This window comes from Eschrichtius robustus, chromosome 18, assembly GCF_028021215.1.
Source record: "Eschrichtius robustus isolate mEscRob2 chromosome 18, mEscRob2.pri, whole genome shotgun sequence".
Lineage (NCBI taxonomy): Eukaryota > Metazoa > Chordata > Mammalia > Artiodactyla > Eschrichtiidae > Eschrichtius > Eschrichtius robustus.
Window position 1 is genome coordinate 9,218,825 of NC_090841.1, and position 14,803 is coordinate 9,233,627.

Sequence of the window (14,803 nt, forward strand, 5' to 3'; positions counted from 1 at the left end):
GGGAAATTTTGATTGGCTGCATGAATTTGGGTACGTAATGAATACTATATGATGATTATCATGAAGAGGATGCTGCCTATGAAATTGCCTTTTTTATCTCATGTGTAAAACAAACATTCAAGATACTTAGGGGCTGTGGAACTTCAACAGGAATGAAAATGCTCACCTGTGAGTCAAGCCAAATTCCAATTCAGAAATGGCAGCAAGGGTGGCATTCCCCCTTCACTCGGGTTCTAGCTGTTGGTTCAGATAACGGCGCTGTGTCACCAAATCCCACCTGAAAAGAGGCTTCTCTGTGGTGCTGAGTGAAGTGGTTTCCATTCTCTCGTGTTGGCTACTGACCTGTCAGTAACACTCTGAGAGGCACTTGGCTGGAAAGGCTTGTAGAGTGTGTGTCACATTCCTTTCCATCTAAATAATGCCCCGTACGTACCAGATTGGTCAGTCAGGATGTTCTAATTCCAGAGATTTCCAGCCATCACATTGGGATCAATGTCTTACCCCATAAATATCAGCTCTGTGGCTTCATGCATACCCGCTTCCCAAGGTTTTCTGGGATTCCCAGTGGGTAGCATAATAAATTGTGAACTTCTCGAAGGCAAAAACTATCATGCTTATGCTCAGGATGGAGATTGGGAACGAGACAGTTGTTCCCCCTCCTAAAGGTAGGTCGTTACTATCAGAATTGCCTCCCCTCCTCCCTTTGGTGTCCAAGAAAATAAAATGCCTTTCAGACAGATTAGGGATTCTTCTTCCCATACATTCCGTGAAAATTTTTACTTTAATCAGTATTCTTAAAGTATACAATACAATAAGCTACAGGGGTTTAAAATCTATGATTTGATGAATTTTGATAAATTTGTACCCTGGTGTCAGCATCACCTCAGTCCAGATACCGAACATTTCCGTCATCCCCAGGAGTTTCCTGTGCCCCTGTGCAGACAGCCCAGACCACCACCCAGGCCCTCAGGCAACTATTGATCTATATATAGATTAATTCCCATTTTCTAGAATTTTGTATAAATGGAAGCTCTAGTTTGTTTCATTCACCGTAATGTATTTGAGGCGCTTCCATTTATTATTTATCAGTAATTCATTCATCTTTATTGCTGAGTAGAATTCCATTTAATGTATATACCACAATGTGTTTCTTTAGTTACCTTTGAATGGCCTTTGGGTCAAAAAACAGTGTTTGAGTACAGTTTTAACCAGCACAAGTCTTTTTTTTTCCTATTCTTTTTCAGATTCTTTTCCGTTATAGGTTATTATAAGGTATTGAATACAGTTCCCTGTGCTCTACAGTAGGTCCTTGTTGTTTATCTCTTATATATATAGTAGTTTGTATCTGCTAATCCCAAACTCTTATTATCCCTCCCCACCCCCTTCCCCCTTTGGTAACCATAAGTTTACTTTCTGTGTCTTTGATTAGCCAGCACAAGTCTTGATTTCCATAGATCATGCTAATAATTATAACAATGTATATTTTATAAGGTGTGTTTTTAAGTTTTATTGAAGTATAGTTGATTTACAATATTGTGTTCATTTCTTCTGTACGGCAAAGTGACTCAGTTATACATATATTTAAGTTATTTTTGATAGTAGCTTATAGATAGGTAGGTAGGTAGATAGATACTACTTTCTATAGTAACTTCCAAGTGTGATTGTACTTGAGGCTATGCATTATACAAAGAGGAATAAGACAGATTTTTATAAGAACAACTGCCATTTTTTGGCTTACCTGTCATGTTTCAGATGTACTAATTTTCACATTAACCCTAGCAGATAGGTAATAATAATAATAATAGTTCATGTTTCTCTAGTGCCTACTGAGTGCCAGGCACTGTTCTTAATACTTGAATAACATCAACTCACCTAATTTTTCACATCAACATCATGAGATATGTACTCTTATACCCCACTTCACATACAAGGAAAAAACTTGTCAAAAGTCACACAGTTAGTAAGTGGTGGGGCTGGCATTCAGTGTAGACCACCCATCTCCTGGATCCTTGCTCTTAACCACTACACTCGTGGCCCCCTTCATTTTTAGTCGGAGATGCTGAACCTGGGAGATTTAATAAAACCTTACCAAAGGTGGTGGAGCTAGGGTTATTGTCCTGATTCAAATCCTGGTTTGATTGACTCCAAAGTCCAAGCTCTAATCTACTCGGGAAAGGATGTGTATGTGAATAACCAGGATGACTTTGGTTAGGTACACAAGAACTAGAGAATACCAAAAGAGCTACTAAGAGTGAAATCTCTGTCACTTCTTGTAGGAGTGACCAGGGAAAGTGTGGTGGAGTGAATGAACCTTAAGGGACAAGTACGATTTTTTGATGAGAGGTGGTTTGGTTGGGTCTGAGAAGAGTGTGAGTGTGAGTGAGTGTGTGTGTGTGTGTGTGTGTTAGTGGTGCCAGAAGATAAATCAGAACATGATTGATTTCAAGTCCCCAAGAACATCCCTGGGGAATGTAAACATTTGAGGAGAAAGACCAGCCTATGAAGGACACAGAAAAGGGATGTCTAAAGAAGTAGGAGGAGAAAAAGTGGGGGATGGCATGAGTCAAGTGGAAAGAAGGGAATCATCGATAGTGTTTCATTGCAACTGAAAGACCAGAAAGAAAAGTACTGAAAGATGTCCACCAGATTTATTGTTTGGAAAGTCACTGGGGCTTCTAGGGGGACTATTTTTAGTGGTGACAGAAAAGTCAGATTGCAGGTGGTTGAAAAAGGAGTAGGGGAGGAAGGGAAGACAGGAAATGTAGACCACTCATTGGCGAACTAAGGATGAGAAGGAGTAGGGGAGGAAGGGAAGACAGGAAATGTAGACCGCTCATTGGCGAACTAAGGATGAGAAGGAGTAGGGGAGGAAGGGAAGACAGGAAGTGTAGACCGCTCATTGGTGAACTAAGGATGAGAAGGAGTAGGGGAGGAAGGGAAGACAGGAAGTGTAGACCGCTCATTGGCAAACTAAGGATGAGAAGGGGGTGGAAAGAAAACAGTAGCCAGAGGTGGAAGTGTGGTGAAGGCAGATGCTAAGATGAAAAGCTCTAAGCATGTTGATAGCTGAGAAAAAGAGCCAGGAGCGTGGGGGAGGCTTGCATCTGGGGAGTGGGGAGCTGGGTGACTGTGCAGAGTCCCAGAGGAGGCAGGGAAAGATCCATCCACGTGTAAATGTCCACTCAGTGGACGTAACGTGCACAACTGGCGTATATATTGGGACAAAAAAATCCAAAATACAAACAAAGCCAGAAACAGATGAGTGAAGGTGGCATCTTGCATTTCTCAGTAGCTGCTGTAGTTTTTACAGAAATGCCTGTGGGAGATGCTCTTTTGTTCAATTAAAATGAAGATTAACTTTGTATCCAAATTTAATTGAAGTTTCCCCTCCAATGTTCAAATAATGGCTTTGTCCTTGGGACTTAGATTTGGCAGAGAATTGGCTTCTCTGAAATGTGCAAAGCCAGCTGCAAATAGGACAGGTTCTCTCAAGAGTTTTTAGTTCTTAGAAAAAGTGCCAAAATATTCCTCCAGGTTTGAATCTGCCTTCTCATTTCATATCACAGGGTAACAGGCAGCATCTTACTTGCTAATACCTGAACTGATTGGAGATACTCTCATTCTCTTGATCTGGGGATTTTTCCCCAATATGCTGGGTAAGAATCAGCATATATTGTCTTGTTTAAAGAAATCCGTTTGTAACTGAAGAGAATAAAAGGGAAACACAGTTTCATCCGTTTCTATTAGCCCCCTTCTTCCATAGATCTCCTGTGGTTTTAACTAGTGCTCGTGAATTCTTGCTAGAAACCTAGCCAGGTCAGTGTGAAGTGATGCTCATTTTTACCTGTGGACAAACTGAGGCACCATCAAGGAGGCTGAGTCTTCCGCCAGAAGTTCAGTGATCCCTGCAGGCAAACAAAATGACCGGAGTGTATCTTCAAGATGATTCCAACCCCCAGGTCCCTGATTGACCCTCGTCATGTAGGGAGAGACTTTTGGGGAGAAATGGTCAGTATTCAGAACTGTGACTTCTCAGGCTTATTCCTTAGATCTGTTTCCAAGGTTGAATCACAGTTGGCACAAATAAGATCTGAAGAAAAAAAATATGTGTCAGACATGAAGATACTTTGAACCTCATTTTTCTTTGGTTCAGCCTGAGAAAGGTGCCGGCCGCTGTGTGCTGATTGTTCTGGATGAAATGCCTTAGCGGCATCTCAACAGTCGAGCCCACGGCTGCTCTGAAGGGGGCAGCTCACTACACATCCTCCCTGTGTTCTGGTGAAGAAGAGGGATCCCAGTTGCGGAAGCTCAGATCTGAAATTTTTTTGTTGACTACTCAGAACAGACATGTGTATTATAAAATTTCACTGCTGATGGTATCAAAATCCTGAGTCAGTGATGCATAAACAAGTTCTTATAATCAAAAACACTAGTTTCAAGACTTGAGAAGTTTGGTGTTTTTTTTTTTTTAAACTTGGTTGCTTTTATAGCATCCCACCATTAAATTAAAAGGTTTCCTCTAAATTACATATTAAGAATTAAAGTCACTGTAGTCATGTTAGATTTTTTTTTAAGAGAGAGGGACAATTACCCTTTATAATGTTTCTTTCCTACTTTCTGTAATACAGCTTTCTAGTTACACTTGGAAGCTTCCAGGAAGGTAAAATTAAAGCTTTAATTAACGTTAGTGGGAGTATGCAGTTGCCCCAGGAAAAGAGGTGGAACTTAGTTTCAGCTCCTGAACATTATGAAAGAGGTTACACATTTTAATGTTTCTAGTTCCAATAATAATGGTATTAAAAGGAATTTTAATAGTAGTAATGACTCTCAATTATTGAGTACTCTGTGTCATTCATCTTCTAGTTCTATGAGATAGGTTGGCATTATGTATCCTTATGTTACCTAAAAGTTAACTGAAGCTTAGAGAGGTTAAGTAAGATCCAGTAAGGGACCTAGGGGTCAAAGTCAAATCTCTCAGGTTCCAAAGTCCATGCACTGAACTGCTATATAATAATTAAAAGATGTTAAAATAGTACCTCATAAGCAAGGCTGGTGACATAGTTAACAAATTGAATAAGCTCATATTAACTCTAGTGACATTGCTGGGTGACGTGTTTATTGAAATATCTCTGAGGACAAAAATACTGGGATCATTTGAGATTAGTGAAGTCCTACCTGTGTGGGGCACATTGTGGATTTTTTTAGGCCACTCAAACTTCAGAGGTAGAAAGTGATTTATTAAATAAGCCCCTTGTATTCCCCAAATAAAACACCTTTTGATACAGAAGAGTCTCTCTAGACTTGTCTCACTGCCAGGTCCTGCCGTGCTATGGCCATCTTTTCTCTTACAGATTACAGAGAAACCCAGTGTGAAACAATTATAAAGTGAAAATGTAGCTAGTAGGCACTGAAATTGTTCGAAAATTGAGGTAGAAGTCAATGGCCTTTTTAGGTAGGTATGGGCACAAAGAGCTTTTAGAGTTTGTGTTTTCTTAAGGGAGGGAGAGGTTGGAACGTCCCAAGGTTTGAGAAGCACAAACAGGGACCTTTCTCTTTTCCTGTGGAAATGCTTGAAACCCCTACAGGTTTCTTCGTGACAGGAGAAAATTCCTCTTGGATGGGTTGGGACAGCAGTGCTCTTTGATTCAGGGGAAGCAAACTCGAAGAAAAGCGCACAGTGCAGACTGAGAAGCGCAGCTTGCTCCTCACAAAGCAGGCGAGATGCTTGCCACCCAGATCCTGCCTGGAAATATGAAGAAATGGGGTGGGGTGGAGTTCCTTCTGCAGCTCCAGCAGGAAAAGATAAAGAGTTGTGTAAGTACTATAGAAATCAGTTTTAAGTGACTTAGGCCACCTTGGAAAGTGAGACATTATAAAAAAATTTTTTCATGGTGACAGAAGTGATACATCATGTTCCCCTGTTTTTAGTTGTTGTTTGTTTGTTTTTTTATGGAGAATTTCAAACATGTGCTAAAGTGGGAAGACCGTGTAATGAACACAGTGACCATCAGCAGCAGTTATCAACTCATGGCTAATTTGTTACACTCCCAGCTCCTCTCCCCAGTAGTATTTGAAGCAAATGCTAGAAACCATATCATTTAATCTGTAAGTATTTCAGCATGTATCTCCAAAAGATAAACATTCTTTTTTAAACAAAGACCATTATCACACCTAAAAAATTAAAATAATCCCGTAACATCATCAAATATCTAATGTGTTCAAATCACCAATGGTTTCATGAATGCCATACTTTCTCTTAACAGATTATTTGAATCCGGCCCCAGATCTGATTCACATAGTGCAATAGCCTTTAAAAAGAAAATCAATAGGCTCCACCTCCATTTCTTTTTTTCTTACTCTTTGCAACTTTTTATTGAAAAAATATCTTTTTTTACTTCAGTTTCCTTCAGTCTGAGTCTTGCTGATTGCATCCCTGTGGCTTAGTGTAACATATTTCTCTTACTCCTTCCTAACTCTTGTATTTCCTGAAAATTGGAAATGATATCTAAAGGCTTGGTTAGTTTCAGGGTATTTTTTTTTTTTCTGTTTGTTTTTGTCAAAACGATTTCATAGTGTTTGCTTCCATCAGGAGGGGCTTAATGTCTATTTTGTTCTCTTTGTGCTGTTAGCAACCCCTGATGTTCAATGCCAAGTCTCAGGATGTTTTTGGTTCGCCCATCTCTTCTGTTCACTGTCACCCGGTGAGCCGGGGCTTCTGGGCAAGGTCGAGTCACACACTGAGATCTTCTAGCTTTGGACCACTAAGAATTTTCAGGGATCCATGACCCCAAAGTTTTGTTTTTTTAGAATGATTTTTGAAAAACAAACATATCATTCAATAACCTTTAGTAAATAAGTAAATCTGTACTAAAATACAGAACAAAGACAAATTTTAAAAGCATACAACGCACACTGTTCTTATTGGACAAGTGAGGCCGTTATTTTGAGCCTCCTCTGTCATAGTCTGTTTCTACTTGTTCTTTAATTATCCATTGTTTACTCTGTGTTAATTTCATTTTACTACTTATTTAATGCTCTTTGAGACCCATGATGTCTTGAATGTGCAGACCTTGGATTCTTGCAGACCTTAGATTCGGTGCGCTGATCTCCTGCAGGAGAAACTCAAGCAGAACCGGGCCTCTGCAGATCTCTTTTCTCAAGTGGGCATGAGCCTTATGGCTCTGCCTTGTTTTCAGATGCCTCTCTCCTGAGCTTGAGCAAGTTTGCTTCTCTCCTCTTTTCCATTCTTCCCTTCCTTCCTTCCTCTCTTCCTTCCTTCCTTCTTCCTTTTCTCTTTACTTTTTAGCCAGCGTGATACTGTCTTCCCCAGGTCTAGTTTTTAACCTCTTGACACTGATAAAATCTATGTTGATGCACAGAAAATCTTGGGAATGTTAAAATGTGAACTTGATTCTCTGTGCCCAAAGCTATCTTTCCAAATGCATAGGGATATATTCATTTAATAAACCCTAATAATAAGTTTCAACTCTGTACTAGGAGTGTAGGGAGACAGTCAAGTTACAACACAGTGGAAATGCTGACAAGAATAGATGCAAAGTGCCGTGTGACAAGGAACAGATGACTCTGCTTGGGAATAGTGGGGAATGGCTTAATCTTGGAAGTGACGTTTAAACTAAGTCTTCAAGGAATATGATTAAGACAGCATATTTGTGTAAGAACCGTTCAGGAGAACTTAGTGTAAAAGTATATTGTTTTACTGGGACATGGAATTCAAGTAATCGGCTAATGGACTTGACTTTTGAGTATAGCAACAACTTACCATATTAACTTTGCTTGCTAGACATAGTAAGACTTGCCATAGGCTATTTCCTTCATATGTATGCAAACATGGGAGCATAAAATATCATGTTTATCACCATTCCCACCCAGATAGTAGTGGGAAAAAATGACTTTTAGGCATGGGACGTTCCAGGATGTGGGTGGACAGAGTCACCTTCCATCCCCCACTGTGATAGGATCTCATCTTTTAGGATGAAAGGATGGCAGATTCCCAAGGTATGGACTGCTGAGTTATTGCAGGGGTCTACAGATCCACATGTGTATCAGCCATTTAGGGTTTTTTGTTTGTTTGTTTGTTTGTTTATAAGCCCACACCATGCAGCATGTGGGATCTTAGTTCCCTGACCAGGGATCAAACCCATGCCCCCTGCATTGGGAGCACAGAGTCTTAACCACTGGACCTCCAGGGAAGTCCCAGCCATTAGCGTTTGACTGAGTACGTTATAGTTTCCCATGTAGATGTATCCCCACTTTCCTAATGTATATAAAATAAGTATTGTTGCAAGATAGTACAAAACCATTTAAAAGTATCATTGAAATCATAGTATTAGCTCTGTCATTATGTATGGTTTTAAACAAGAAGATAGAATTACTATCTTGTATGTTTGGGGTATAAGGCTATGCTTGGTGGTTGAGAATTCCTTGAAAATTTTTGACATTAAAAGGGGTCCTCATAATAGAGTGGTGAAGGTTAGACAACATTGTAAGTGCACTTAGTGTCGCAGAATTGTACGCATAAAAATCGTAAAAATGGTAAATCTTGCATCATATGTATTTTGCCACAATGAAAAAGTATATTAAAAAATTCCTTTAACTTACAGCAAAACACACACATGCCAATAAGAGTATCTCATAGTTGAAGAAACTGGACATCATTAGCCTACAGCTTTGATTAATTTGGCAAATGTTTAACCGTTACCAAGCAGAGCCCTGTCCTGTAACTTTAAGTGCTGGGGAGAAATAGAGGGGACTGCATTTCTGCAGCTTGTAGTCTACCAGGGGCGGCAGTCAGCTCATCACTCTTGGTAAGTGCTATAAAAGGAAAAGTATAATATACTTGAAGAGGCAATGTTTATTAGCCCTGAAGAATGCTGCATTCTTTTTATTTTAGGTGAATATGCATTTTGAAGCTGTGTATTTTGCAAATGAGACAGAGCAGTTAATTCATATGGTTCCTGGTAAAGCTTTAGATACCCAGACTGAGCCAATCTCTTAAAGAACAGAGACTCTATGGGGTGGGGTGGGGTTCGCATCCACCTTAGGGTATATGTCACCTTTTCAGTGGAGGAGAATGGAAAACCGAGGCAGGGAATGGTCTATGCGATCAGCAAAATGTAAATGGAATCTTTCTGGGACATCATCATTAGCTAAAGTAAAACACTATTTTTTTTTAAACAACTTTATTGGAGTATAATTGCTTTACAATGTTGTGTTAGTTTCTGCTGTATAACAAAGTGAATCAGCTATATGTATACATATATCCTGATATCCCCTCCCTCTTGCATCTCCCTCCCAGCATCCCTATCCCACCCCTCTAGGTGGTCACAAAGCACCGAGCTGATCTCCCAGTGCTATGCGGCTGCTTCCCACTAGCTATCTATTTTACATTTGGTAGTGTATATATGTCCATGCCACTCTCTCACTTCGTCCCAGCTTACCCTTCCCCCTCCCCGTGTCCTCAAGTCCATTCTCTACGTCTGCGTCTTTATTCCTGTCCTGCCCCTAGGTTCATGAGAACCTTTTTTTTTTTTTTTTACATTCCATATATATGTGTTAGCATACGGTATTTGTTTTTCTTTCTGACTTACATCATTCTGTATGACAGTCTGTAGGTCCATCCACCTCACTACAAATAACTCAATTTCATTTCTTTTTATGGCTGAGTAATATTCCGTTGTACATATATGCTACATCTTCTTTACCCATTCATCTGTCAATGGACACTTAGGTTGCTTCCATGACCTGGCTATTGTAAATAGTGCTGCAATGAACATAGTGGTACATGTCTCTTTTTGAATTATGGTTTTCTCAGGGTATATGGCCAGTAGTGGTATTGCTGGGTTGCATGCTAGTTCTATTTTTTAGTTTTTTAAGGAACCTCCATACTGTTCTCCATAGTAGCTGTATTAATTTACATTCCCACCAACAGTGCAAGAGGGTTCCCTTTTCTCCACACCCTCTCCAGCATTTATTGTTGGTAGATTTTTTGATGATGGCCATTCTGACTGGTGGGAGGGGATACCTCACTGTAGTTCTGATTTGCATTTCTCTAATGATTAGTGATGTTGAGCATCCTTTCATGTGTTTCTTGGCAATCTGCATATCTTCTTTGGAGAAATGTCTATTTAGGTCTTCTGCCCATTTTGGGATTGGGTTGTTTGTTTTTCTGATATTGAGCTGCCTGAGCTGCCTGTATATTTTGGAGATTAATCCTTTGTCAGTTGCTTCATTTGCAAATATTTTCTCCCATTCTGAGGGTTGTCTTTTTTCTTGTTTACGGTTTCCTTTGCTGTGCAAAAGCTTTTAAGTTTCATTAGGTCCCATTTGTTTATTTTTGTTTTTATTTCCATTTCTCTAGGAGGTGGGTCAAAAAGGATGTTGCTGTGATGTATGTCATAGAGTGTTCTGCCTATGTTTTCCTCTAAGAGTTTTATAGTGTCTGGCCTTACATTTAGGTCTTTAATTGATTTTGAGTTTATTATTGTGTATGGTGTTCGGGAGTGTTCTAATTTCATTCTTTTACATGTAGCTGTCCAGTTTTCCAAGCACCACTTATTGAAGAGACTGTCTTTTCTCCATTGTATATTCTTGCCTCCTTTATCAAAGATAAGGTGACCATATGTGCATGGTTTATCTCTGGGCTTTCTATCCTGTTCCATTGATCTATATTTTTGTTTTTGTGCCAGTACCATACTGTCTTGATTACCGTAGCTTTGTAGTATAGTCTGAAGTCACGGAGCCTGAATCCTCCAGCTCCGTTTTTCTTTCTCAACGTTGCTTTGGCTAATCAGGGTCTTTTGTGTTTCCATACAAATTGTGAACTTTTGTGTTGTACTTCTGTGAAAAATGCCATTGGTAGTTTGATAGGGATTGCATTGAATCTGTAAATTGCTTTGGGTAGTATAGTCATTTTCACAATGTTGATTCTTCCAATCCAAGAACATGGTATATCTCTCCATCTGTTTGTATCATTTTTAATTTCTTTCATCAGTGTCTTATAGTTTTCTGCATACAGGTCTTTTGTCTCCTTAGGTAGGTTTATTCCTAGGTATTTTATTCTTTTTGTTGCAGTGGTAAATAAGAGTGTTTCCTTAATTTCTCTTTCATATTTTTCATCATTAGTGTATAGGAATGCTAGAGATTTCTGTGCATTAATTTTGTGTCCTTCTACTTTACCAAATTCATTGATTAGCTCTAGTAGTTTTCTGGTAGCATCTTTAGAATTCCCTATGTATAGTATCATGTCATCTACAAACAGTGACAGTTTTACCTCTTTTCCGATTTGGATTCCTTTTATTTCTTCTTCTTCCCTGGTTGCTGGGGCTAAAACTTCCAAAACTATGTTGAATAATAGTGGTGAGAGTGGGCAACCTTGTCTTTTCCTGATCTTAGTGGAAATGGTTTCAGTTTTCACCGTTGAGAATGATGTTGGCTGTGGGTTTGTCATATATGGCCTTTATTATGTTGAGGTAAGTTCCCTCTATGCCCACTTTCTGGAGGGTTTTTATCATAAATGAGTGTTGAATTTTGTCAAAAGCTTTTTCTGCATCTATTGAGATGATCGTATGATTTTTCTCCTTCAACTTGTTAATATAGTTTATCACATTGATTGATTTGCGTATACTGAAGAATCCTTGCATTCCTGGGGTAAACCCCACTTGATCATGGTGTACGATCCTTTTAATGTGCTGTTAGATTCTGTTTGCTAGTATTTTGTTGATGATTTTTGCATCTATGTTCATCAGTGATATTGGCCTGTAGTTTTCTTTCTTTGTGACATCTTTGTCTGGTTTTGGTATCAGGGTGATGGTGGCCTCGTAGAATGAGTTTGGGAGTGTTCCTCCCTCTGCTGTATTTTGGAAGAGTTTGAGAAGGATAGGTGTTAGCTCTTCTCTAAATGTTTGATAGAATTCACCTGTGAAGCCATCAGGTCCTGGGCTTTTGTTTGTTGGAAGATTTTTAATCACAGTTTCAATTTCAGTGCTTGTGATTGATCTGTTTATATTTTCTATTTCTTCCTTGTTCATTCTCGGAAGGTTGTGCTTTTCTAAGAATTTGTCCGTTTCTTCCAGGTTGTCCATTTTATTGGCATATAATTGCTTGTAGTAATCTCTCATGATCCTTTGTATTTCTGCAGTGTCAGTTGTTACGTCTCCTTTTTTCATGTCTAATTCTATTGATTTGAGTCTTCTCCCTTTTTTTCTTGATGAGTCTGGCTAATGGTTTATCAATTTTGTTTATCTTCTCAAAGAACCAGCTTTTAGTTTTATTGATCTTTGCTATCGTTTCCTTCATTTCTTTTTCATTTATTTCTAATCTGATCTTTATGATTTCTTTCCTTCTGCTAACTTTGGGGGTTTTTTTGTTCTTCTTTCTCTAATTGCTTTAGGTGTAAGGTTAGGTTGTTTATTTGAATTGTTTCTTGTTTCTTGAGGTAGGATTTTATTGCTTTAAACTTCCCTCTTAGAACTGCTCTTGCTGCATCCCATAGGTTTTGGTTTGCTGTGTTTTCATTGTCATTTGTTTCTAGGTGTTTTTTGATTTCCTCTTTGATTTCTTCAGTGATCTCTTGGTTACTTAGTAGCATATTGTTTAGCCTCCATGTGTTTGTATTTTTTACAGATTTTTTCGTATAATTGATATCTAATCTCATAGCACTGTGGTCAGAAAAGATAGTTGATATGATTTCAGTTTTCTTAAATTTACCAAGGCTTGATTTGTGACCCAAGATATGATCTGTCCTGGAGAATGTTCCATGAGCACTTGAGAAGAAAGTGTATTCTGTTGTTTTGGGATGGAATGTCCTATAAATGTCCTATAAATACCAATTAAGTCCATCTTGTTTAATGTATCGTTTAAAGCTTGTGTTTCCTTATTTATTTTCATTTTGGATGATCTGTCCATTGGTGAAAGTAGGGTGTTAAAGCCCCCTACTATGATTGTGTTACAGTCGATTTCCCCTCTTATGGCTGTTAGCATTTGCCTTATGTATTGAGGTGCTCTTATGATGGGTGCATAAATATTTACAGTTGTCATATCTTCTTCTTGGATTGATCCCATGATCATTATGTAGTGTCCTTCTTTGTCTCTTGTAATAGTCTTTATTTTAAAGTCTATTTTGTCTGATATGAGAATTGCTACTCCAGCTTTCTTTTGACTTCCATTTGCATGGAATATCTTTTTCCATCCCCTCACTTTCAGTCTGTATGTGTCCCTAGGTCTGAAGTGGGTCTCTTGTTGATAGCATATATATGGGTCTTGTTTTTGTATCCATTCAGCCAGTCTGTGTCTTTTGGTTGGGGCATTTAATCCATTTACATTTAAGGTAATTATCGATATGTATATTCCTATTACCATTGTCTTAATTTGGGGGGGTTTGTTATTGTAGGTCTTTTCCTTCTCTTGTGTTTCCTGCCTAGAGAAGTTCCTTTAGCATTTGTTGTAAAGCTGGTTTGGTGGTGCTGAATTCTCTTAGCTTTTGCTTGTCTGTAAAGGTTTTAATTTCTCTATCGAATCTGAATGAGATCCTTGCTGGGTAGAGTAATCTTGGTTGTAGGTTTTTCCCTTTCATCACTTTAAATATGTCCTGCCACTCCCTTCTGGCTTGCAGAGTTTCTGCTGAAAGATCAGCTGTTAACCTTATGGGGATTCCCTTGTATGTTATTTGTTGTTTTTCCCTTGCTGCTTTTAATATTTTTTCTTTGTATCTAATTTTTGATAGCTTGATTAATATGTGTCTTGGCATGTTTCTCCTTGGATTTATCCTATATGGGACTCTTTGCGCTTCCTGGACTTGATTGACTATTTCCTTTCCCATATTAGGGAAGTTTTCAACTATAATCTCTTCAAATATTTTCTCAGTCCCTTTCTTTTTCTCTTCTTCTGGGGCCCCTATTATTCAAATGTTGATGCGTTTAATGTTGTCCCAGAGATCTCTGAGACTGTCCTCAATTCTTTTCATTCTTTTTTTCTTTATTCTGCTCTGCAGTAGTTATTTCCACTGTTATCTTCCAGATCACTTATCCATTCTTCAGCCTCAGTTATTCTGCTATTGATTCATTCTAGAGAATTTTTAATTTCATTTATTGTGTTGTTCATCATTGTTTGTTTGCTCTTTAGTTCTTCTAGGTCCTTGTTAAACGTTTCTCGTATTTTCTCCATTCTATTTCCAAGATTTTGGATCATCTTTATTATCATTACTCTGAATTCTTTTTCAAGTAGACTGCCTATTTCCTCTTCATTTGTTTGGTCTGGTGGGTTTTTCCCTTGCTCCTTCATCTTCTGTGTATTTCTCTGTCTTCTCATTTTGCTTAACTTATTGCGTTTGCGGTCTCCCTTTTGCAGGCTGCAGGTTTGTAGTTCCCGTTGTTTTTGGTGTCTGCCCCCAGTGGCTAAGGTTGGTTCAGTGTGTTGTGTAGGCTTCCTGCTGGAGGGGACTGGTGCCTGTGTTCTGGTGGATGAGACTGGAACTTTTCTTTCTGGTGGGCAGGATGGCATCCGATGGTATGTTTTGGGGTGTCTGTGAACTTATTATGGTTTTAGGCAGCCTCTGTGCTAATAGGTGGGGTTGTGTTCCTGTCTTGCTAATTATTTGGCATGGGGTGTCTGGCACTATAGCTTGCTGGTCGTTGTGTGGAACTGGGTCTTAGCGTTGAGATGGACATCTCTGGGAGAGCTTTCACCATTTGATATTATGTGGGGCCAGGAGGTCTCTGGTGGACCAATGTCCTGAACTTGGCCTGACACCCAGCCAGAGCACCAAGACCCTGTCAGCCACACGGCT

The 14,803-nt window shown here is 39.1% G+C and overlaps 1 protein-coding gene across 1 annotated transcript in view; it reads left to right on the forward strand.

The window, feature by feature from the left end:
• The window catches only part of FRY (FRY microtubule binding protein), a 328,463-nt gene that overhangs the window by 133,351 nt on the left and 180,309 nt on the right, over positions 1-14,803 (forward strand). The window lies entirely within an intron of this gene.